Genomic DNA, 26,868 nt, shown 5'->3' with positions numbered 1-26,868 from the left:
TTGTCTAGTAGCTACAGTGTTGCAGCTTTGATCACTGGAACTTGTCAAGATTTTACTTAACATCATAGTTGATTCCTACTAGTCCATGAAAACAATATCTTATGAAAATGAATATTTGTGTCTATTTCAAGAATTATTTTCCAGTTGACAAACAAGATATTAAGCAAAAAGAAAAAAAAGTCACCTAAATCATGAAAGTATGTATTGAAAATCAACACACTTCTGTTAAAATACACACATGCATATATAAATTTTTATATGGGGAAAGTGTTGAATTATTATTTTGAAGATAACTCAGTGATTTTAAATATTAATATCAGCTGGGTCAAAGAAATCCTTTGCAAAAGGATCTTGTTATTTTCTCTATATTTACTAAGAGGTTGTTGTTTTAAAATGTCCAAAACAGAAATTTCTTTCTAAACATACACCAAGGACTGCTTTTAAAATAGGAATCATTGGGAGCTGGTGCTGCGGCATAGAAGGCTAAGCATCCCATATGAGCCCTGGTTCCTGTACAGTCTGCTCTTCTTCTGATCCAGCTTTCTGCCATGGCCTGAGAAAGCCGTAGAAGATGGCCCTACACCTACCTGGGAGACCTGGAAGAAGCTCCTGGATCCTGCTGGCTTCAGATAGGCCCAGCTCTGGCTGTTGCAGCTATCTGGGTGGTGAACCAGCGGATGGAAGACCTTTCTGTTTTCCCTCTGTCTATAACTCTGTCTCTCAAATAAATAAGTAAAAATCTTTTAAAAAAAATAGAAATCGTTGTTAAGGAGGAAAGAGATAGTTTTTAACATGTTATTTCAAAGTAGTTTTAAATTTACACAACAAAAATTATGAGGTTGTAATACAAAGAGTTCTCATATTCCCTTCATCCAAAAGATGCTTTTAATAGCAGAACAGGATGAATATGAATGAATATGGAAATATCTGCTGGATTTAGAGCTGTTTCTAGCTAAACTGAACCATGGCCAATAAAAAAATGAAACTAAAGTAATCCTTTTAATTCTAGTTTGCCGTTTGTTCATTGCTTCTACAAACTTAGCTCAATCTGTGCCTGTATAATCAGTAACTCATCCATTTACTTATGGATTCAGCAAACATGGCAAGAATCAAGTCTGTGTGCCAGGCACTTTACAGTCACTGCTTCGTGAAGTTTACAGGTTGGCAGAGGAGAATTTGTGAGCAGACTCGCTAGATAGGTAAAGTCAATTTATTTTAAGTACAGATTAATCAAATTAAGAAAATGGATTATAGAACAGTGAAGTATCTGCTTTTTCAAATAGTTTCTTGCATTAATTAGCATACTCTAGAATTTAAATTAGTCACATCAACTTAGCCTTTGTTAATTCCAACATCACATGCTATTAAAATTCAATGCTTAAAATTCTGAAAGTATTCTGAAAATATATACTGCATATCACTGCTATCAAAATAAGAAAAATAAATAGTCCTTCCCTGAAATAAGTTTTATTGAGTAACTTGTTTCACCTCCAATGTTTCCTGCTACGCTTACATCAGAGAACTTCATCATGATTATATCTTTTTAATGTCAATAAAGTTCATTAATTGTTTGGTTCTCAGTATTTTTAAATAATTTTGCGTGGTCAGTATTTTCTTTTTTTTTTTTTTCATATTGTATTTTATCCTCAGATCATTTTGTAGTTAAAACAATTCAACCATTTTTATTAATAGTACCTTGGGAAGCGGGTTAGTAAGGAAGAAAAATATTTTCATAAAAATCTTTAAAAAGTGGCCGGCACCGCGGCTCACTAGGCTAATCCTCTGCCTGCGGCGCCAGCACACCGGGTTCTAGTCCCAGCCGGGGTGCCGGATTCTGTCCCGGATGCTCCTCTTCCAGGCCAGCTCTCTGCTGTGGCCAGGGAGTGCAGTGGAGGATGGCCCAGGTCCTTGGGCCCTGCACCCCATGGGAGACCAGGAGAAACAACTGGCTCCTGCCTTCGGATCAGCGCGGTGCCGGCCCCAGTGCGCTGGCCGCGGTGGCCATTAGAGGGTGAACCAACGGCAAAGGAAGAACTTTCTCTCTGTCTCTGTCTCTCTCACTGTCCACTCTGCCTGTCAAAAAAAAAAAAAAATCTTTAAAAAGTATCCAATCACTGGCAAGTAATGAAAATTACTTTGGTGTCTTTACCCTAGTTTGTGGGAAAAAATAGAAAGTGGTAATATTGATAATGATATAATCAGAATAATCACATTATTTTTAATTAACATACAACACCTACAAAAATATTGTTTTCAACAGAAGATCTGCTTAGAGGATTGTGCCTGGTATGCAGCTGCACGTACATCTCCCCTTAACCAGGGCCTTGGAACTCCCAGTCTGCCTTCTTCCATTATTTTAGCGAAGCGTGCTAAGAGAATATAAACTAATGTAATACTGGCACAAATAATATTTATTTAGGAAGTAAAGGCTATCATAATGTTGTGATCCAATGTCATCTAGTAATGACTTGGACTCACCATCTTCTCACCTCCATTAGTATAAATAGTGTGTTGGCGTAAGTCGCAGAAGGATCATCATTGCTTGAGTGCCTAAACTATGAACCATGGATGAATAACATACATGACAATTAAAGAAAGACAATAAAAATAAAAATATTAAATTCCAAACTAGTTGCAGTATTTGGAACAATATTCTTGGCACCATTTGACAAACTTATTCTACCAAAATAAATTTTACCTGTTGTTTAAGACCTACAAGTACTGCTTTTAAATGGGATAGGTAGGTGGATTATCAGGCCCATTTAGCATGTGCGAGAGCTGAGGATGAGGCCTGCACTTTTGACTGGAGCTAAACATGAGGGTGTTCCCATGGTTCACCCCTTCCCTTTGGGTCTTCTCACTAGAGGACTTCCCTTGCAGGGAGCTCCAGATCACGGACCTTTCTGAGATATTTTAAACAGAGACAAAACATCAGATAGAAATTTTTGTGTTTCCTCTGTGGTCAAAAACTCATATCCATTTTACTATCAGGAGCCTATATTAAAGTCAACTGCAGCAGTTCTGGGTACTAATTCTGCAGAGGATAATTTCCCTTCTCTTGGAATTTTCCAATCTTCAATCACCTGCATTAGTGACTCCAGAGCCAAAATTCGTCCTATTCTCTCTGGTCCTAAAGAACCATAGAGCAAACAAGTTAATTACAAGTCATTCTGTGTATGCAGACAGTAAGTAAGGTTGGAAAGTGATTCCAATTTTGTCAATTTCCAAGCTACTTATAAACTTAACTCTTCATGTTTAGCCATCAAATTTTGATAGGAGTTTGCATAGCTTTCTGGTTAAACTCCAAATTTTAGATGAAGTAGGGATACAGACAGGCACGTATCTAGGAGAATTAATTAGAATGATTTTATTATATGCTAGCACTACACTATGCAGAGCAGATGGAACACCTTTTTTTTTTTTTTTTTTAAAAAAAAGGGTTTTATTTTTATTTATTTGAAAGACAGAGTTACAGAGAGAGGTAGAGACAGACAGAGATAGAGAGAGGTATTCCATCCATTGGTTCATTCCCCAGATCGCCACAATGCCCAGAGCTGTGCCAATCCGAAGCCAGGAGCTAGGAGTTTCTTCCAGGTCTCCCAAGCAGGTGCAGGAGCCCAAGGACTTGGGCCATCCTCCACTGCTATCCCAGGCCATAACAGAGAACTGGATCGGAAGAGGAGCAGCTGGTACTAGAACCAGAGCCCATATGGGATTCCAGCGCTTCAGGCCAGAGTGTTAACCCGCTGTGCCACAGCTGGCCCCTAGAACACCTTTTTTAAATCATGATAGCAATCTCAAATTTGATAAGGTTATTATCCCACAATGTAGATGAAGTACTTGAGCCGTGGCTGCGTGGAGAAACTTACCTGAAGCCATGTAACCAGCAAGTGGAAGAAACTTATTTGAACCCAGGAAGGCTTCTCTTCCTTCCAGTGTTGGTTCTGTCAACCACTGATAGGCTGCCTTCAAGTATTTCCATTCTTGAGGCACATTTAACACTTTGGAGTCTCCAGTAAAATTCAGAGGTCAGAGTTGTAGGAACGGAGACTTCTTTGTTAGCATTTTCACAGATGGTTCGTTACTATATTGTTTGCTCTGTAGAAACAAAGCAGGATTTACTGAGTAATAAGAGGCACTTAGACCCACTTCATATAAAGATAGGCACAAAGATCTCTAGCCATTATGTTATACCTTATGGGTCAACAGAATGAGTGAGTAAGCCCAGGTGATTGGTGTGGAAGGAGTGAGGCTACAGTTGGCCTCATGTAGAGAAGATCCTTGTCTCCTGTCCCAAACTCAACATTTTTCTACTTTTATTCTTTTTAATCATCTCTTACTTCCTTATGGAAGCATGAAAAGACAGATGAGATGAATTAAAGTAGAAAAGATGTACTTATTTAAGTTAGCTAAGGTCAATGAGAAATAATTTCCCAAATAAAGATGCATTAGCATCACTTCACTATTTAAAGATGTCCTTCTCCTTTGCATATTATTGAAATTAAATATGTCTAAATGCTAAGAAAATGTCTTTATTATTCTCTCTTCCCGTCATTATTTCCTTTCTTTCCCACAAGATGACCTCCTTAACCCCAGCATAAATAAAAATACATCATACACTTTGAGACCTCATGCTCTCCATGTCTGCAAAACATTGCCAAAGAAGCCCATGTCTCTCCTGACCTCCCTCTTTAGAATTGTCTACCCCCTTTCTTTCCCTCAAAATTCCCCTTCCTCAAAGAGACTGATATTACATTCAGTAGGAATTGAATTTGAATAAAATAATTAATACTATAATGTATACTATGAAAAATGCTAATAAGTATGTGTAAAGAGCACTGTCTGTAATATCAGACAGACCCAAGTTTGAACCCTGTGTTTTTCTCTCATTTACTAACCAGGAAGTTTCTCTGGATCTGTTTCTTCATCACTATAAAGGGGGAGACTAACACCTCACAGATTTATTGTGAACATTAAATGTGATAACATTTATACAAAGTATAGTGCCTGAACATAGTGAATTACAAATGCATGTTTTTTATCTTCCTATTTGAATCTGTTACAATATTCCAACATACTACAGAAGAACTTTGTCTATACACATGATTCGAAAACTGGTAGTCTTTAATGTAAATTGTTGAAGTCCTTGTTGAGTTACTCAAATCATTCTTCATCTCACTCTGCCAGTGGTTTTATAGCTGTATTTGAGAGGATGGATATGCATATTATAAATATGAACTTACAGAGATAGTCATAATCCAACTCAAGACTTCTTATTTATAAAAGAAAACAGGGGTAGGGGCCAGCATTTACGGCATAGCTGATTAAACAGCTGCTTGAGACACTGGCATCCCATATCAGATCAGTGCTGGTTCAAGTCCTGGCTACTTTGCTTCTTATCCACTTCCTTTTTAGTGCATCTGTGCAGTGGATGTAATGCAGTGGATGGTGGCATTGGGTTCCCACAACCCATGTGGGAGACCCAGATGGAGAGCCTGGCTCCTGGCGGCAGCCTGGCTCAGCCCTGGCTGTTGCAGCCAGCCATTTGGGGACTGAACTTGCAGAAAGATGATGTCTCTTTCTTTCTCTCTGTCTGCTTCTTTCTCTCTTTCTACATCTCTGTTTTTCAAATAAATGAATAAATCTAAAAGAAAGAAAGAAAGAAAGAAAGAAAGAAAGAAAGAAAGAAAGAAAAAGAAAGGAGGGAGGGAGGGAGGGAGGGAGGGAGGGAGGAAAGAAAGAAAGAAAAAGAGAGAGAGAGAGAAAGAAAGAAAGAGAGAGAAAGAAAATAGGGCCAGGTGCTTGCTCTAGCCATTAAACTGCCAACTGGGATGCCTGCATTCTATATCAAAGTACCTGGGTTCAAATTCCCGTGCTGCTTCCATCTCCAGCTTCCTGCAAATGTGCACCCTGGGAGGTAGACATGATGACTCAAGCAGCTGGGTCAATGCCTTCCATGTGGGAAACCTGGATTAAATTTCTATCTCCAAACATCTACCAGGGGCTACAGTGGGTATTTGATGAGCGAACCAACAGATGGGCGCATTCTCTCTCTCCCTGTCTCTCTCTCATTCTTGCTCTCGCTCTTTCTCGCCCTTTCTGTCTCTTTCCAACTCTTTCTCTGTTTCTCCAATAAAGAAATATTTAGAAAAAGAAGAAAGTAAATATTCTTGGATATAATTGGCAATGTGTTCAACGCACCATTCCCTAGGCACCTGGTTCAGGCACTACAATGGCCTTGACACAGGTAAAGAAGATACTGCTTGAAGACACATAAAGGAAGCATTCACTGCAAACCTGTTGCAGAAGGATGAAGCCAGGAGCCTTTAAATCATATCAGATGGTTGGCTTATTTGTGTAGGCTTTTTAGTTACATCTCTCCTTTTAAGATTGGGAAAGAGATACGTGGGGGCACTGAATTCTTGCCAAATCCAAGTTCCCAGGAAACCATGCTAAAATATGGCTGTAAAAAGTATTTCTTTCTTCCTTTATTATCTAAGGAAATTTCATTCAAGAAAGAAAAATAAAAGAGGAATCAAACACACCTGTTCTTTGGTTTTTGGAATGTAGGAAAGGTTGTTTATGTTACATATGTGCCAACATGTGTGTCTAGAGTCTCCAGAACAAGCCTTAATGAGTGACATTTTATCATGTTTTTCCCACAGAAGTATATGGCATATTTCCAGCTTATCTCCATTCATTCATAGCTTTAAGACACTATACACAGAGAAGCTTTAAGTCCGCCTTGGAATGGGATGTCGAATGAACAGCTGTTACAAGTAAGACCTCTCATGCTCTTTAGTTCATAATTAAGTATAGTTTTTAGGTATGAAAATTCAAAAGAAAAAGATGTTTCATTCATGATCTCATTGCTCTCGTCTTTTCACAGTTGTCTCTAAATAAGTTTTAGGGAAACAAAAGTCTCTATTAAAATATAACGCTGTCTCTTTAAAAAAGTCTCCACCACACAGCCAACAAACCAGTTTAGCAACTTTCCTGGGTGGATTCTCAAATGAATAATTAGCCCTGAGCAATGAAACTGTCCAGCAATACCTCCTCTGGAAATCTTTGATTTGTCTCACACTGTAGGGTTTGCAAAGAAGCTATTTATTTCATCCTGCACCAGAATATGAATAGGGAAAAAGAAGTTCTTCCTTTGCATAGATGCACCAGACATGGGCACCTAGTGGTGGTCTCCTGGACTGCACCATGTCCAGGTGAGGGTTTCTACATTCCCGTGAGACTGCTGCTGTCTCACTGCCTGACAGAAATGCTCTTCTGGTTTCTCAAACCCCACCTTCAAAAGCTGAAATTATGTGACTCACACTTATTTTGATACCATCAAAGTTTTGCTAACAATGTGGAATTTTTACTTGCCCTGGGTTAACAAGTGTATTCCTTGAGTCATTAGATGAATCCCAGGCCTTGTTTAATAGCCTAGACATAAAAACTCAACCTCTTGTTTGTTTCAGACCCCTCTAGTCCTTCCCCAAGGTGGCCATGAGGGGTTCTGAAAATTGTGTGACAAAACATGGTGATGTAGGTACCTAAAAGTCACATCCAAGAACTCCATCAAAACAGTCCTAGACTCTTGACTCCTTTGCTCAGCGTGATTGTAACAATATCTTAGCAAACAAACACACAGTTGGATGAATTTGCTAATAGATGTTTGCATACTGTGCAATACCCGTGACTCTTTATCAAACTGCATTGTGTGCCAGACTTCTGTGTCATTGGTGAATATGCCAGTTTCAATGCTTTTATTCACATTGAAGGAGTAATCATTTGGGGGAGTAGTTTCAGCAGATATGCTTTATTGGCCTTAATAGATAATAAATTCCTTGAGACAAGAAGAGTTTACTGTACATTTTGCATTCATCACAACACATAATGAGGCACCTGACGCATTGGCAATTAATGGATCCTAACTGGATGAATGTACGTGGGCAGGTGACCTCTTGAAAGTATCCAACACTGGAACTTCATAGAAACCAGGTTCTTCTCTACGGCCATACCACCTTGAACGTGCCTGATCACGGAAGCTAAGCAGGGTCGGGCCTGGTTAATACTTGGATGGGAAACCCAGGTTCTCAGGCACTCGTTGTTTTGGAACATTTTTAAATCATTGAATATACTGAGTCTCGGTATCTTAACATATAAAAATAATAGGGTGGCTACCTGCAGACAGTTACAACAGAAGAAAGGGATAAAGAGTTAACGCCCCTAAGAGGTCTGTGTTTGTCGTCAATTTCTCATTTTTTTCCACTTAGAAATCAAATCAATAGACTTTCTTGAAAGTTTGAATCCTCAACAGATTTTAAATGTACCACAGGAGTCTGGTGAACACAAAGGATGCTGAGAACCATGGAGACCCCAGTGTCTTCTGAACAGCCCTTGCGGAAACGCTGATGCCTATAGGGGAGAGGGACAATAACTTACATACACACAATTCACACTTTGGTTGTCTTTAAGTGTTCAACAGTGTGAGCAACTCATTTTGAAACCATTTAAAGATTCCTATATTTTTTTACTATTCATCCTTGACCGATAAACCCAAGGACTGACTGCTGAAATACCTGGTTACACCAACTGGAATTCCCTTGATAAACTCCAAGCATTAAAACTCCTTGATTCAGGGCCCAGTGCTGTGGCATGGTAGGCTAAGCCTCCGCCTATGGCATCAGCATCACATAAAGGCACCAACTCATGTCTCAGCTGTTCCTCTTCCGATACAGATCTCAGGTTATCGCCTGGGAAAGCAGAGGAAGATGGCCCAAGTGCTTGGTCCCCTCTAGCATGTGGGAGACCTGGAGGAAGCTCTGGCTCCTGGCTTTGGAACGGCCCAGCTCCTGCCACTGTGTCCATTTGTGGAGTGAATTAGCGGATGGAAGACCTTTCTCTCTATTTCTCCCTCTGTCTGTAACTCTACCTCTCAAAGAAAGAAAGAAAGAAAATCTTTAAAAAAATAAAAAAACTCATTGATTCAAATAACTAAAACTCAGTGGAATCTAACTAATGGGAAACTAGACTGTTCTGTGATTTCAGAGAGGTATGGACAATGCAGTTGGGTCATTGTGTTTCCCCAGACAAGACATAAGATAGGACTCCCTTATTTAAACACATGAGCATACACCATGGTCATGAATAGCAGATGAGGTCATTTGTTATCTGTAACACTCTACAGCTGCTCATGCAAGACAGGATGCAGGAAATCCCACACGCAGAGCCTGCTTTCACACAGAAGCAGGGCTGTGGCCACCCAACCACAGGGCAGCAGAAGTTGAGATCACACTGCCCTCTCTGCCATGCTGTCCAGCAGGTTCCCTGGCATATGCCTTGGACTTACTCTCTTCCTACATCCAGCAATTCAGCCATGCAAAGGAAATGTTTTCAGAGTATGGGAAAGCCCTCCAAGAATGCTTCTAAAAGGAATTCCCATTTTATTTTCAATTCAACTGTGTCTTCATACTATCAGTACTTTCAATTAATTATTTCGCAGAAAAGCCTTTTTTCTCTATCCCCAATGTTTTTCCTTGACCTCTGAGAAATGTGACATATTTAAGATACCTGAAAAAACAAACCAACCATAAAGTGATGTCTCAAAATGTGGGTTTGACACCTGCCACTTGCCAGTCTTTAGTGTGGATAAGTCTCCATAATATGGGCTTAATATTTAACTCATAGAGGTTTTGTGAGGTTCAAACATGAAACAATCCAGAAACGAGAAATGTTTCATATCATTTAAAAAACCTGCACAATTAAAAATATTAGTATCTCTTAGATTGTTCTTGCACTTTGAAAATGGGACAATTATCAGAATCCAAATCCAGGCTGACCTAAAAGCATCTTCATCTGAAGTCAGTTCCCTGGCTTCTGACATTTGCTTTGCAGAAAAGAACTGGAAACAGGATGATAAGGCTGAGTGACCTCTATGCAGAAGCCATTCCAATAAAGAAAGGCAATAATATTCTCAGTTTTGTGGTCTTACACAAGTTTGTGGGTATTTGGATGAAGCAATAGAGACAACGGAGAGCAAGTAGCATTGGTGCTAATGAACCAGGAATCACCTTTCTGAAGGCCAGCGCCCTAGCTATTTGCTTGGCAATAGTCTGTAGAGGCCAAGGTCTCTGTTCCTAAAGAAAAACACTAACTAGAAAATGGAGAATTTTGGGTAATAGTCCTTCCCACAATAAAGCCCTTAAGAATAGACAAAAAGGCAGTCTAACACACATTTAAGTTCTTACACAAATCTCTCCTCTCTCCATGATTTAACTTGTGACGCAGCTTTTTTTTATTGTAAAAGAAACTGCTGAATCTCAAAATGCAGTTTGTCAAACAAGAGAGTGTTCACTGCCAAAAGGCAGTACACGCCCTTTCTTAATCCACTTTGCCTGATCAAGCCCAGCTTTTCTGCAGCCTTCTGAGTTCTTAAGAGACTGTTTCTACTGCAAACACCAAAAGGAAATGAACTGTAGACTACCCCGGAATGCTGGGAATTGACATCAAAATAAGAGCTCAACAATAGGGGCCTAGTGAGTAAAGCCACCGCCTGCAGTGCCCGCATCCCACATGGGCGCCAGTTCTTGTCCCCGGCTGCTCCACTTCCAATCCAGCTCTCTGCTATGGCCCGGGAAAACAGTAGAAGATGGCCCATGTCCTAGGCCCCTGCACCCAAGTGGGAAACCTGGAAGAAGTCCCTGGCTCCTGGCTTCGGATGGACACAGATCCGGCCATTGAGTCCAGTTGGGGAGTAAACCAGCAGATGGAAGACCTCTCCTCTCTGTGTAACTGTGACTTTCAAATAAAAAAATAAATCTTCAAAAAAAAAAAAAAAAAGAGCTCATCAATAGCAAGTTTCTAAGAAAAAAATTTATGTTAGTAGAGTCAAAAGAAGCTTCAGCCATTTTTTTCTTTTTCTATTAATTTTCAGATACTTTTTATTTAGCATAGTTTAAGAAAGATTTTTAAAAATGGAATGGGGTGACACTTAGGCAGTGGTTTAGACATTGCTGGGGCACCTATATCCCATGTCAGAGGGCCCAGGTTTGTGCTACTGGATTCCAGATTTATGAAATGCACAGCCTGGTAGGGAACAGTGATGGTTCAAGTGGTTGTGTCCCTGCCACACATGACCCAGATTGAATTCCAGTCTCCTGGCTTCAGCCAGGTCCAGTCCCAGCTGTTGTAGGCATCTGCGGAGTCAGCTAGTGAATAAGGGATCTCTCTCATTCTGTCTCTGCCTTTCAAATAAATGAAAATAATTTTTTTTATTTTTGATTAATAATAATTGTACATATTTATTGGGGACAGTGTGCTATTTCAACACACATGTGTACTGATCAAATGAAGGAAATTAAGGTTCTCCACTCTGTCACTACTTTATTTTTGGAGGCTTGGAATTCCTGGCTTCTATTTCTCAGGAAATATATAATCCATTATTGTGCACTGTACTCATCCACTGTGCTGTATAACACTAGGAACTTGCTCCTTCTCTAACTGCATTGCTGTCCTTTATCCAACTTCCCTCTATCCTTGTCCCACCCATCCCAGGCTCTACTAATTACTACTCTAGGTTTAGATTCTCATTTTACTTCTCATATTTGAAAGAGAATATGTGGAATTTTTTTTTTAAAAAAAGGTTTATTTATTTATTTGAAAGGCAGAGTTACAGAGAAAGGAAGATACAGAGAGAAAGAGAGAGATCTTCCATCTTCTGGGTTGTTCCCCAAATGGCTGCAATGGCTGGAGTTGGACCAGGCTAAAACTAGGAGCCCAGAGTTTCATCCAGGTATCCCATGGGTGCAGGAGCCCAAGGACTTGGGTCATCTTCAGCTTCCTTCCCAGGCTCATTAGTAGGGAGCTGGACAGGCAGTAGAGCAGCTGGGACTTGAACCTGTGCCTATATGGGATGCCAGTGCTGCAGGTAGCAGTTTAATCCACTGTGAAAGTTTATTATTAGTTTTTAGTTTTAAAATTAACACTTTTTAAACATGATGCTATGTTCACTTCAAATATAGATAATATAGATATCGACAGATAAATATACACTATTTTTTCTTGAAAACAGAGATGTTAATATCACACAGTGAAGGCTTCATGATAATTATCATCATAGTGTGAGGAAATAATGATCATAATGTCATTTATATGTTAGAGGAAAACATAGGGGACAGACTGCAAGACTTTGGCCTGTGCAGAGACTGTGGATAACACTCTAGAAGCACATGCAATAAAAGTGAAAACAACAAAGGGGACTGCATCAGGCTAAGAAGTTTTGCACAGCCAAGAAAACAACCAACAGAGTAAAGAGGCAGTGAATAGAATGGTAGAATATGTTTGCAAACTCCGGATCTGATAAAGTATGAATATTCAGAACGTATAAGGAGCTCAAGAAACTCAGCAACAACAAAAGAAGCAATCCAGTTTAGAAATGGGCTAAGGGTATCAGCAGACAGTTTGCAAGGATGAAATACGAATGGCAAACTGACACATGAGAAAATGCTCCGGATCAGTAGCCACCAGGGAAAGAACCACAAGGGACCACCTCACTCCAGTTAGAATGGTTATCATCCAAAAATCAGAAAACAATAAATGCTGGAAATGTTGTGAAAAAAATGGTACCCTAATACACTTCCAATGGGTACACAAATTGATATGACTATTATGAAAAAACAGCATACAGATTCCTCAGAAAGCTAAAAGTAGAGTATGTGGTATTTGTCTCTCTGGGTCTGGCTTATTTCACTTAACATAGTATCCTCCAGTCTCATTCATTTTGCTGCAAATGATAGGATTTCATTCTTTATATGAATGAATGAAAAATAGTTCATTGTGCATATATGTAACATTTTCTTTATCTGTTAATCAGCTTATGGACTCCTTGGTTGATTCCATGTTGGCTATCATGAAAAGTGTTGTAATAAACAATCTCTTTGGAATGAGTTCATTTCTTTGGGATTTATACCCAGTATAGGATTTCTCAATCATATGTAGTTCTATTTCTTGTTTCTTAAGGAATCTCCGTACTATTTCCCATAGTGGTTGTACTAATTTATACCTCCCCCAAAGGTGTATGAGTTTATTTCTAAGCATCTTTGCCAGCATTTATTACCATTTGTCTTTTTAATAATTGCCATTCTAACTGGGAAGAGGTGAAATGATAGCTTGTGGTGTTGACCAAACTTTTCATGTATCTGTTTGCAGTTTGTATTTCTTCTTTTTTGTAAAGATGTATTTCTTTGTTTGCAATGCAGTTACAGATAAAGAGGAGGAGACAGAGAATGAGTAAAGGAGGGAGGGGGAGAGAAAGAAAGAGAGAGAGAAAGTGAAAGAAAGAGAGTGGGTGTGTTCTATCCACTGGTTCACTCTCCAAATCCTTGTAGCAGCAGGGCCAGGCTAAAGCCAGAGCCAGAAACTCCAGCTAGTTCTCCCATGAGGATGTCAAAGGCCCTTGGATTATCATCTACTGCCTTCCCAAGTGCATTAGCGGGAAGAAGGATTGGAAGTAGGGGAGCCAGCACCTGAACCAGCACTCTGTTATTAGATATGAGCATTCAAACCTTCAGTTTAACCCTTGTCACAATGTCCACCCCTATTTTTATTGTGAAAAATGTCTATTGAAATTTTTTGCCCATTTCTTAACTGTATTGGTTGCTTATTTTTATGGTTGTTGCTGCTGTTGAATTTTTTAAGCTTCTTCCATATTCTAGAAATTAATCTTTTATTGGATAAAATGCTTGTAATTTTTTTTTTCTTTTTGTCAGCTATCTCTTCAATCTCTTGACCATCTCCTTTGCTGTGCAGCTTCTGAATTTGACATAATCTCATTTTTTTAGCTTTGTTTTTGATGCTTGCTCTTTTGTGGTCTTATCTAAGAAAGAGCTGCCCGTGCCAATGTGTTGAAATAGTTCCCCTGTGTTCTGTTGTTGCTGTTCATAGTTTCAGGTTTTACATTTTGGTCTTTAATCCAATTTGAGTTTATTTCTGTATATGACGAGATAGGGATCTAATTTCATTTTCCCAAATATGTATGTCCAGTTTTGCCAGTAGTACTTATTGACGATTGTCCTTTCTCCAGCTTTTGTTCTTGACATCTTTGTGAAAAATCAGTTAGTTCTTTGTAGTTGAATTTATTTGGGGGTATTCTGTTCTGTCCCATTGATCTGTGTGTTGGTTTTTTTTTTTTTTTTTTTTTTTTTTTTTGACAGGCAGAGTGGACAGTGAGAGAGAGAGACAGAGAGAAAGGTCTTCTTTGCCGTTGGTTCACCCTCCAATGGCCGCCGCGGCCGGCGCGCTGCGGCCGGCGCACCGCGCTGATCCGATGGCAGGAGCCAGGAGCCAGGTGCTTATCCTGGTCTCCCATGGGGTGCAGGGCCCAAGCACTTGGGCCATCCTCCACTGCACTCCCTGGCCACAGCAGAGAGCTGGCCTGGAAGAGGGGCAACCGGGACAGAATCCGGCTCCCCGACCGGGACTAGAACCCGGTGTGCCGGCGCCGCTAGGCGGAGGATTAGCCTAGTGAGCCGCGGCGCCGGCCTGTGTGTTGGTTTTTAATGCCAATACGATATGCTTTGATATCTTTTGCTTTGCAATATGCTTCAAAATCAGGTACTGTGATGTTTGCTTTTTATTTTATTATTTTATTTGTTGCTCAGGATCACCTTGGCTATTCTGGGTCTTTTGTTGTCCTATATTAATTCTAAGGTTGTTTTCTCTATTTCTGTAAAGAATGCCATTGATATTTTCATGAGGTCTGTTTTGAGTCTGCAGATTGATTTGAGTAGTAGGGACATTTTAACAATATTAATGCTACCAATCCATGAACATGGAATGTCTTTCCCTTTTTTGTGTGTGCTCTCTATATCTTTTCTGAATATTTTATAATTTTTATTGCAGAGATCTTTTACTTCTTCTGCTTGCATTTATTCCTAACTTTTTGCAACTATTGTAAATGGAATTTTTTACCTATTTTTCATTCAACAGAATTATTATTGATATAAAAACTTTTATGGTTTTTTGTATGTTAACTTTGTATCCTGCAAACTTACTGAATTTGTTTATCACTGATAATAGCTTTTTGGTGGAGTATTTAGGTTTTTCCATGTATAAATTCATGTCACCTACAAATATGGGTATTTTGACTTCTTCTCTTCCAATTTTGATATCTGTTATTTCCTCCTGTTTTCTAATTGTTCTTGCTAAAACTTCCAATATGATATTAAGTAAGAGTGGTGAAAGTGCAAATCCTCATCTTTTTCCAGCTTTTAGGGGAAGGCCTCTCAGCCTTTCATCATTAAATATGATATTGGCTGTGTTCCCTGTATTCTTTTTTTTTTTTTTTTTTTTTTGACAGGCAGAGTTAGACAGTGAGAGAGACTGAGACAGAGAGAAAGGTCTTCCTTCAGTTGGTTCACCCCCAAATGGCTGCTACGGCTGGTGTGCTGCGCCGATCCGAAGCCAGGAGCCAGGTGCTTCCTCCTGGTCTCCCATGCAGGTGCAAGGCCCAAGCACTTGGGCCATCCTCCATTGCCTTCCTGGGCCACAGCAGAGAGCTGGACTGGAAAAGGAGCAACCAGGACAGAATCTGTCGCCCCAACCGGGACTAGAACCTGGGTTGATGGTGCCCCAGGTGGAGGATTAACCAAGTGAGCCACGGCGCCGGCCCCCTGTATTCTTAATTTGTTGAGAATTCTTATGATGAAGGGATATTGAATCATATCAAATGCTTTTCTACAACATTGAAACAATTATATGGTTTTTGGTCATCATTCTGTTTATGTGATTAATTACAGTTACTGCTTTCTGAATGTTGAACCTTTACATCTCTGGGATAAATCCTATGTGATTGTGGTATTTGATCATTTTGGTGTACTGTTGGATTTATTTAGCTAATATTTTGTTGAAAATATTTACATTTAAGTTCAGTAAGATATTGGTCTATAATTATTTTTCTTGTATTGGATTTTTGTTTATTTTTGTTATCAAAGTAATGCTGATCTTAAAAAAACAAAAGAATTTGGCAGAGCTCCATACTTTTTAAATTTTTGGAATAGATTAAGAAGTGTTGGACTTAACTCTTCTTCAATTTTTTTTGTAGAATTCAATATTTTGTAGAATTAAGCTGAAGGTTGTAAAGCAATCAGATCCTAGACATTTATTTAAAGGGAGATTTTTAATTACTGTAATTTTTAATTACTTTTTATTGATCTGTTTAGATTTTCTAAGTCTTCATGATTAAATCTTGGTAAGTTGTATGTGTCTAGGAATTTTTGCATTTCTACAACATTTTCCAATTTGCTTATAATTGTTCATAGCCATTTCCTATGATTCTTTGTATTTCTGTGATGTCAACTGCACTATCTCCTGTTTTGTATCTAATTTTTTAATCTAATTTTATTTATTTTTTTCTCTTTTTCTTTGTTGGTCTGGCTGAAGGGTTGTATTTTTTATGTTTTCAGGAATCAGCTTTCTGTTTCACTGACCTTTTATAATTTTTTTAGTCTCAATTTAATTTATTTGTGATCTGATCTTTTTTTATTTCTATCTTCTTACTAATGTGGGATTTGTTTTTCCTTGCTGGCTTCAGTCTTTTATCTTTATTGGCACAAGTTCCTAAAAGGTTACCAGAAAGCATTTGAAAATTAAACATTTTATTTTATTCCTAATAGGAAGTGTATATGGTATGATAGGAAATTTGAAAACCCAGAAAACAAAAAGGGAAAACTAAAATAATATTTGCCCCACTTTCAGATATGAGTCGCAGCCAGCTTACATTTTCTCTTCTTGTTATAGAAAGAGCTCTGTGTAATAGTAAATACTCTTTCCTTAGAACTCTGACAAATGTATACTCACATAAGGTAGAAAGGATTTTTTAAATTATTAAAATTACATGTTAATAAAGGTATCCTATAGGCTTAAAAGTTTTAAATCCAATATATGAACTTTCCTTAATAAACTACTGAGGCCGTCCAGTGAGGCCATGAGTCTGTGGGCCCCTCAGACATTGGTAGAATGTCCTTCACGAGCAAGCTGTCAGCTGTGGCTGGAAAGCCTGTCTCCACACCTACCAGCATCTGCCCCACTAATAGCTTCTTGCTCTATATGTGTGACCCTGCAGCTTTAAATCACACCTTCAGGGTGGGTGCAGTCTTTCACTAGAGCTGGCGGGGAAAGGGGCTGAGTCCCTGGGGAGAGTCAGACTGGCTCCAGGAGATCCAGGCTATCTTGTGTGACCCTTGCGGTCTTAAATTATGCTTTCAGCTTAATCACAATCTTCTACCCAGAGCTAGCAGAGGAGCAGGCTGAAGCTTAAGTGGAGACAGGCCGGCTCCAGGAGACCCCCCACTATCCATGAGCCCCAAGCCAATCAACATAAAGTATGTGAAACCTCATCCAATGGGCACCCCCACAGAATGACCCAATGAAACAAAGCAGTAATGCCTTAAAAACCTGGGACACTTCCTAAAAGCCAGTGACCTGCTCAGGTACTCCGCCTGGTATCTCTTGGACCAGACACTTTTTCTGTAGCTTGCCAATTAAATAAAAATTTCTTTTCTAATAAAATTTCCGCCTCTTTGCAAATTTTTCCTGGGTTTTTATTTCTATACTAAGCTGAGGAAAAGAACCCATGAAACTCACTCTGGCAACTGCCCTCCCCTTAGTGACTGGTAACAACTACCTTCTCTGCTTTTAAATGACCTCAATGACTAAACATGCAGGGCTGGCACTGTGGCGCAGTAGGTTAATCTTCTGCCTGCGGTGCCGGCATCCCATATGGACATCGGTTCTGGTCCTGCCTGCTCCTCTTCCCATCCAGCTCTCTGCTATGGCCTGGGAAAGCAGTGGAGGATGGCCCAAGTCCTTGGGCCCCTGCACCCACATGGGAGACCCAGAAGAGGCTCCTGGCTTCAGATAGGCGCAGCTCTATCCTTTGTGGCCATTTGGGGAGTGAACCAACGGACGGAAGACCTCTCTCTCTGTCTCTCCCTCTCCCTGTAACTCTACCTCTCAAATAAATAAATAAATAAATCTTTAAAAAAAAATAAAATGACTAAACGTGCAATGTATTATTTTTGAAAACATCAAAATGGTAGAAGAGGACTTAGAAAATGAAAATGTGAGTTTTGGGGATTTCTTCTTAAGAAAATAGTAAATTCTCTTTCTATAAAAAGATAGTAAGTTTCTCTTTCTCAGAGAAATCAAACCTTTATAGTTCTATGGCTAATTTTTTTCATTTAGGTGAGGGGTGGTTCTTTTCATCTTGGTGAACATGTAGCTTGCTTTCTTGGGAGATGGGTGGGTGTATACAGTGTTCGTTTGTTGAGAGATATACAGAGAAAGGGCCAGCATCTGCTGGTTCACTCCTCAACTGTCTACAATGGCCAGGCCAGGACTGGGGATGAAGCTGAGAACTGGGAATTCAATCCAGATCTCCCAAGTGGGTTACAGGAACCCAATTATTGGATCCATCACCAGTGCCTCTCAGGGATTATCAGGAAATGGGAATCAGGAGATAGAGCCAAGAATTGAACCCAGATACTCTAATGTGGGACACAGCTCTTTTAAACACCAGGCTAAATGCCTAAGTGTTACTTTTGTTTTATTTATATAGCTATGCAATTTTTGTCCTGACAGCTTAAACTGTCATTTATTTCAAGCTGCTTTTATTTCCATTTTTTTTCATTTTTCAATCATTCCCATCACCTTCAGTCTTAAACACCTATGCATTCGCTTGTTAGTTTTTACATCTTTTTTTTTTTTTAAAGATTTATTTGTTTTACTTAAAAGGCTGAGTGACGAAGAGAGATGGAGAGACAGAGAAAGTAAAAGATCTTTCATCTTCTGGGCCAGATAAAGCCAGGAGCCTGGAATTCCTTGCAGATCTCGCACGTGAGTGCAGGGGCAGAAGGACTTTGGTCCGCATTCCAGGCACATTAACAGCAAACTGGATCGAAAGCACAGAACAAGGACTCAGTAGAGAATGCTAGTATGCAAGCAGTGGTTTAACCTGCTGCACCAGAACACCAGCTCCTAGTTTCTACTTCTCATACTTCTTTAGCCTGAGTTCAGTTGGTACTTTGGAAAATATTCTATATCCTACCGATCTTGGAATCTAAAACTTTCACTCCAAAATAAGACCTGCCACTGCTGTTAACACAGAAACATCTTACCGCAGAACTTTGTCCCTATCTGTCTACACTGTGGGAAATCTTGAAGAACATCTCATTAGCACTGTTCACTCCTTATCTCAAGGGAAGCAGGAACCATTGATTTGTTAGCCACAGAGTCTTAGTTCAGACTTGGGGAATGACACCCGAGTTAAATGTTCAGAGGATTGCAGCTGACAGGAACTGAGTGAGCAGAACGCAAGTCAAAAGATCTATTAAAAATGGATCTAATTAAGGGCGAGAAAACAGAAAGTAGAGATAATACAGGCACCCCCAGGGAACACTGGCTGAGACAGGGCAAGTCCGTCTGATGCTGTGGCCATTCAGCTGCGACATTTTGGCCAATGCTTCCAGCAAGCAGGAAGTAGATGTCCTGACCACAGTTGCCAGAGGCAAAGCCGGCAAGAAGTAAGAGAGGTGCTTATTAACCTGGGAGCTTAGCTGAGAGGATTTTTCTCCCTGACTCACAACTTCAGGGAAGCTGGAAGAACGTTCACAGAAACGAGCCTTGCCTAGTGGTCCCAGGAAGAAATAAAGAACCAAAAGTGTACCAAGAAAATCAGTTTTATAGACTAAATCACACAGGAATTATAAATCCCTGCAGACTTAACAACACATAACATTTACAGTTTATTAAGATCTTAAATATTTCTTAGAACTATTGTTTGACTATTCATGCCCTGAAGAGTGGTGAAAATAAAAATTAAGACACTTGGAAACATGCTATGAAATTAATTCCCCCCTGAAAATTCTTGAATTTTGGAATAAGGAAAATTAATCTAGCATTCACAATATGATTCAGTATTCCTCTCTTGGGCGAGAAAGAGCTGTATGCTAAATTAGCTATTAATTTGACTGTCTTTAAGACAAGTTAATTCAGGAACACTTCCAGGTTTTTATTTCTAAGAAACAAACCTGGGTACCAAATACTAGTCCAGTTCTGAAGCACCCAGGTAATGGGGACACCAGGACCACAAGTCAGAGCTGCTAACTACCACTTGAGTCCCAGAACTACCTCCCTTGTGAAATACTATTGGCTTCAGTCCACCTCTTAGCAGACATCTGTCTACATCATGAACAAAATAGATTTAAACTGGCGGTGTCAGCAGAGAAAATGGGATTTCATAGGTGTGGAGACAAATCAACCCTTCAGGTGAGAAATGACCTCAGGTCCTAGAGATAGTCTCTTCAGGGTGAGCTCTGGGAGACCACACATTCTAAAGTCCTCTCTCACTGGTTCCTGCCCTGTGAAGAGCTGGCACAACACGTGATGCCCTCAGCCCTCCAGTGCACTAATGCCTATGAGGTGCTGTGGAGCAGTGGTGACGTACATTGCTAAACTTATCTCCGCCGCTATTTCACCTCAGCTAAAGGGCTCACATATTCTCAGAATGATACAGATTAAGGGAAAGTGTGTAACTGTCAACTATTGTTGTGGTTTTCTGAGAGTTTAAACAGATAGTTAGCAGTCATCCCTGCTGAAGAGAACGCGCATGATCAAAATGTTAAATCATCTGGTTGGCACTTGGCATACTCTAAATACATTCTAGCAGAATGACCAGTGCATCACAAATTAGCAACTGGTCCTAAAAAACATTGACCTAAATCTCCGAGAGTGGGGAAATTTCTTCAAATAGTTCTCATGGCCCTATTTCTCTTTTAAATCTCACCACCTAAGCTATGAACACCTAAGACTGATAATAATAATGATGATGATACACACAAGTGCATTGTTTGTATATTATCCCATTTCAGCATTCCCTGGGACATTGTAAGCAGTAGAATAGGATAGCTGAATTAACATTATGAGTGATAACTCATAAATATACAAGTTTTTTAAGCAAAACTAAGAGACAAGGTAGCAGGTATTTGTTGTAACAGTTAAGGTGCCTGCGTATCATATCAGGGTGCTTGAGTTTTATTTGCAACTCCAGCTCCTGATTCCAAGTCCACGCTAATGCAGACCCTGGGAGGCTGAAGATAATCGCTAAAGAGGCTGGGTCCCTGTCACCCATATAGGAACGCTGGTTTGGCGTCCTAGCTCATGGGTTCAGCCCCTACCATTGTACAAATTTGTGAGGGAACCTGTGAATGGGACCTGTCTGTTTCTTGCACTCTCTCTGTCTCTTGGTATATTAAATAAATAAAATTCCTAATAGATGATATATTGTTCATTTTAAATATATATATATATTTATTTATTGTTTATTTGAAAGACAGAGTTACAGAGAGAGAGACAGAGAGAGAGAGAATAAAAGAGAGATCTTCCATCTACTGGTCCACTTCCCAAATGGCCACAATGGCCAGAGCCAGGGGGATCTAAAATCAGGAGCCAGGAGCCTCTTCCAGGTCTCCCATGTGGGTATAGGGATCCAAGCAGTTGGGTCATCCTCTGCTGCTTTCCAAGGTGCATTTGTAAGGAGCTGGATAGGAAGTGAAGCAGCTGGGACTAGAACAAGTGCCTATATGGGATGCCCACACTACAGTTGGCAGCTTAACCTGCTATGCCATGGCACCAGCTCCCTACTGTTCATTCTTAAAGTACCTAATTTATACATGTATTTGGGGTGTTTCTGTGTGTGTGTGTATGGATGAGGATGCTATGGTGTTAGAAATAAAAGTTATGGAGAGGCATCAAGATGGTGGAATAGGGAGAGAGCTTACTGCTCTAGTCTAGGGGAAGACAGTTAAAAAAAAAAAACATGGAGAGAGTGCAGTCTCAGAGAAGAGTTAGGGGTAAAAGAGCAGAGTAAACTCCACTGTGGATCTATATGGAGGGTGTAGATGTGCACAGCTTAGGATCCCAGCAGCCAAAAGTCTCAGCACCAGCTTTGGAGAGTGAGGTGAGACCAGACTGCAGCAGCCCAAGCCACTGGCAATAAAGCTGTGGGAAGAGCCTGGTGTGAGTCTGGCTTGGAGCCCTGTGGGAGACAGTGTACCCCCCCCCAACCTAGAGAGAAAAAAGCAGGGGCATGCTTCTCTCTCCCCTACCATGCTGCACCTATGTCCTGTAACTAGCCAAGAGTGGGCGAGTACCATTTTAGACATATGTAAGAGTTGCACCAGCTTGTGCCTGCACACCCAGCAACCAGCCGATAGCAGACACCTGAGTCTGGCTGGGAGAACTGACAGGGAGCTGGGTGCTCGTGTCTGTGGGAGCCTTGTGCGCTGAGACTGTGAAAACACTGTGGTTGCTTATAAAGGTGCTGAGTGTGGCTGGGTCTTTGGACAATCACTGTGGGCAGCTCCACACACTTGGGGACCCCTGATTCTCTGGTGAGGGTCATTGCTAAGGGATCTCTGCTCAGATGGAGGACTGCACAGGCTTTGTGTGGTTCTTGTGGCAGCATGGATGAATATTGTATCCCCTGGGGCTAACACCAGGCATTGGCCTCCTTGGAAAAGGGGAGGTTAGTGTGAGACTGCGCCAACAGAGTAGAACAAACCTCCCCTTTGATTTAAAAAAAAGAAAAAGAGATTTACCACGCCCAGTTTGGGAGTCACCTTGAACACTCCCATCACCTGGAGCACTGAGCAGAGCTCCCTGGCCTCACCCAGCACATGCCTCCCAGTATTCACTGAAAGAGCAGACACTGCACTAATCCACAGAGGCATAGTCAAAGAGAAAAGCCATCACAGGGAAAAAAAAATAAACCAACAAGTATCTCCACAAATGCCTAAAAATAAATGCAGCAATTCAAAAAACAAGAATAAGGAAGACAACATGACACCCCCAAAGGAACACAACACTTCAATACTAGACTGTGAAAATGAAGAGATTGAAGGAATTCCAGAAACAGAATTGAAAAACTGATCATAGTGTTATTTAGAAGTAATCAGAAGCAAATCCATGAACTAAAGAAATCCATGCATTACATGAAAGAAATTTTTTTTATGAAATTTAGATTTGAAAGAGAAATCAAAATGAAATAGTGGAAATGAAGAATTCAATAGAACAAATAAAAAATGCAGTGGAAAGCCTTAAGAACAGACTCAATGAGACAGAAGAAAGATTATCCTCGTTAAAAGACAAATAACTAGAAATGTTATAGTCAGACCAAAAAAAAAGAGGGGGCTGGCACTGTGGTGTGTGGGTAAAGTACTGCCGGCAGTGCTGGCATCCCATATGGGCAATGGTTTGAGTCCTGGCTGCTCCACTTCCAAGCCAGCTCTCTGCCATGGCCTGGGAAAGCAGTAGAAGTCCTTGGGCCCCTGCACCTGCATGGGAGACCTGGAAGAAGCTTCTGGTTCCTGGCTTCAGATCGGCGCAGCTCTGGCCACTGCAGCCCACTGGGGAGTGAACCAGTGGATGGAGTACCTCTCTGTGTCTCTGTCTCTCCTTTTCTCTATGTGTAACTCTGACTTTCAAATAAATAAATAAATCTTTTTTTAAAAAGAAGCAATTAGAAAACTAAAAAACAGTTTTGGAGATTTATGGGGTGTTATCAAATGACCCAACATATGGGTCTTAGGAGTTCTTGAAGGCATGGAAAGAAAGAATGGATTAGAAGGCCTTTTTAGTGAAATAATTACAGAAAACTTCCCTAGTTTGGAGAAAGAAAGGGATGTCCAAGTACACAAAGCACATAGAACTCCTAATAGACATAACTGGAAAAGATCTTCACCACAACACATTGTAGTCAAACTCACCACAGTGAAACATAAAGAAAAGATTCTAAAATGTGCATTTCTCTCATGCACATTTTAGAGGATCACCAATTAGACTCACAGCTGACTTCTCATCAGAAACCCTATAGGCTAGGAGAGAATGGAGAGATATATTCCAAGTCTTAAGACCAAAATCTGTCAACCCAGAACACAACCCTACAAAGCTCTCATTTATGAATGAAGTCAAACAAAGACCTTCCATTACATACTTAAATTGAAAGAATTTGTCACCACTCTTCAAGCCTTATAAAAGATTCTTAAGGATGTGCTACACACAGAAACACAGAAACATGGTCATCACTATGAAAGAAGGTAAAGGCAGAAAATCTCCTAGTAAAGTTACAAAGGAAATTCAAAGCAAAATATAGGAATATTTATGGAAAAATGACAGGGTCAGGTTGTTACTTATCAATAGTTACTTGAAAGTAAATGGCCTCAACTCTCCAGTTAAAATATACAGACTGGCTGAATGGAAAAAAAAATCTATTTGCAGTTAACAAAGATGCATACAGACAAAGTGAAAGGATGGAAAAAGATATCCCATGCTAACAGAAACAAAAAAGAGCTGGCATATCCATCCTAATATCAGACAAAATAGACTTTAACACAAAAACTGTTAAAAGAGACAAAAAAAAAAAAAGGACACTATGTAATGATTAAGGAATTAATTCAGCAGGAAGATGAGACTATAACAAATGTATACACACCTGTCGCTCCCCGTCTTCGTGGAGGAACGACACAGGACCCTGCGTTGTTCTTTTGTCTGCTCAGCCCTCCCCGGGTTTGCTGCTGGTTCTTCCCGGGTTGGCTACCATCCCTCCACCTCTGTGGAAGGGCGGTTCCCCCTAGCCACTTTCCCCACTTCTGCGGGGGAGCGGCACACCGCTGGCCGGCTCTCTCGGGGGCTGCTCAGATGTTCCTCAGGTGTTCCTGGTGCATGTTGTCTCTCTCCTCCTTTATAGTCCTCTTCCACCAATCCCAACTCTGCTATCCACACGCCGAGTACGCTGCTGTCCTCCAATCAGGAGCAGGTCCTGCTGTTTATTGGTTGAACTGGAGGCAGCTGTGTAGAAGCTGTTTCCTCCTCTCCCAGCACCATATTGTGGGAGAGCAGATGCATAGAATAAGTCTTAATTCCAGTAACTTAGTCTAGTCCGAGTTGCTCCCAGTTGCTCCCCACACACACCTAATTACAGGGCACCTGGCTATTTAAAAGAAATGTTAATGGATCTAAAGTGAGACATAGGCTCCTATACAATAGTAATGGAGGACTTCAATGCCCCACTTTCAGCAATGGACAAATCAAGCAGACAGCAAATCAGCAAGGAAATAACAGTTAATCAACACTATATACCAGATGGACCTAACAGATATCAGCAGAACTTTTCATCCTACATTTGCAGAATACACATTCTTCTCACCAGTGTATGGAACTTTGTCTAGGTTAGACCACAGGCCAGACCATAAGGCAAGTCTCAGCAAATTCAAAAAAATCAAAGTCATATCATGCATCTTCTCAGACCACAATAAAATGAAGCTGGAGATCAACAACTTGAGAGTCTTTAGAACATATGCAACACATGGAGACTGAACAATGCTCCTGAATGAACAGTGGGTCATAGAAGAAACCAAAACACTGTTGAGGAACATTTTTTTTTCATGCTATTTGTTGAAATCTTTACTTAGTATGGAGTTAATCTTCTATGTATAAAGTTAATTAAAAATAGATCTTAGTAAAAAATAAGAATGGGAATAAGAGAGGGAGGAGGAAGAAGTATGAGAGTTGGGGGGCAGTGGGAAGAATCACTATGTTCATGAAGTTGTATTTATGAAATGCATGAAGTTTTTATACCTTAAATAAAAGGTTTCTGGGGAAAATGATTAAAAAAGAAATAAAAGTTATGTATTTGCCAAAATGCTATATATAAAACTAAACTACCTCTACTATGCATTAGTCAGGGGGTCTCTGGAGAAACAAAATTTTAAAAAGATATGTTATGAGGAACTGGTTCATGGAATTAGGAAGGTCAGTAAATTCCAAGATCTACAGGGTGATTCACAGAGCTAGAGGCTCCAGGAACTAATGGTATGGTTTGATCTGAATGCCAGTGGTCAGGTTCAAGATCACAGCAGAAAAAAAGCTGGTGCCCAATTCAGAAACAGGCAGGCAGAAGGAGTTCCCTCTTACACAGGAGGAGCTGTCTTTTTTGTGTTCCATTCAGACTTTCAGCTGATTGGATGACACAACCAAGTGCGAACAGAGCAAGTTGTTTCATTCGGTTGACTGAGTCAAGTGGTAATTGCATTCAAACTCACTCTCAAAGAAATGTCTAGAATAGCATTTTACCAAATATCTGGGTGCCCTATGGCTTAGTTAAGTTCACATGTAAAGTGAATAATCCCACCACTTTAGTGTCAATATTATTAGGATGAATCCTGTTTATCCGTGATGAGTCCAAAAATACGTTAATATCCATATCAATAACATTTTAAGAATTATCACTCACCACACTGAATAAACTGATAGAATAAAAATTGTTTCTATTTCCATTGAGTGCATTATGGTGACATTTGATTTGCTGAACCTGTAATTTAGTGCAAGAAGGGATTCCGGTGATGCTAGGAATTTTTAGTCACACATGATCTTTAGTTGAAGTGTCGCATCAAGGTGGTGAGTTTTGGAGTGAAATATGTGGAATGGGATTGGGACATGGTTCCAGTAAGACAGGCAGCAAAATTTAAAAAAAAAAAAAAAAGGTTGCTTTATCATAGAAACAATGAAGAAGCTCAATTTTCAAGTTAAACACAGGATACTTAAAAGGTCAACAACAAAAATTACATAAACACAATTTCTTCAATTCCTTCCAACTAAGGTCCAAATTAGTCACAGCAGTTGAAACAGGAGTATTTATAGAGTTCTCAATATATGTTCATGAAATTTGAAAGTGATAGCACATAGGCAGTGTGTAATAATTTTTTCAGGTGCCAACATTATGGTGTAACTGATAAAGCTACCTCTTGCCATGCTGGCATT

The 26,868-nt window shown here is 40.0% G+C and overlaps 2 long non-coding RNA genes across 2 annotated transcripts in view; one reads left to right on the top strand and one right to left on the bottom strand.

Annotated features, from left to right (window-relative positions):
* Nucleotides 1-26,868, top strand: part of LOC108177138 (uncharacterized) — a 135,957-nt gene that overhangs the window by 57,198 nt on the left and 51,891 nt on the right. The gene's annotated exons all lie outside the window — the stretch shown is intronic.
* LOC138844034 (uncharacterized) lies at nt 458-25,026 on the bottom strand. Its single transcript, XR_011379375.2, has 3 exons — nt 24,542-25,026; nt 3,870-4,098; nt 458-2,073 (listed from the first exon to the last, which is right to left on the bottom strand). It is a non-coding gene; the product is annotated as an uncharacterized LOC138844034 (long non-coding RNA).

This window comes from Oryctolagus cuniculus, chromosome 10, assembly GCF_051225735.1.
Source record: "Oryctolagus cuniculus isolate XC-2025 breed Fujian yellow rabbit chromosome 10, ASM5122573v1, whole genome shotgun sequence".
In the NCBI taxonomy this organism is placed as follows: Eukaryota; Metazoa; Chordata; class Mammalia; order Lagomorpha; family Leporidae; genus Oryctolagus; species Oryctolagus cuniculus.
Note: the sequence above shows the minus strand (reverse complement) of the source record. Positions and strands in the feature narration are given on the sequence as shown.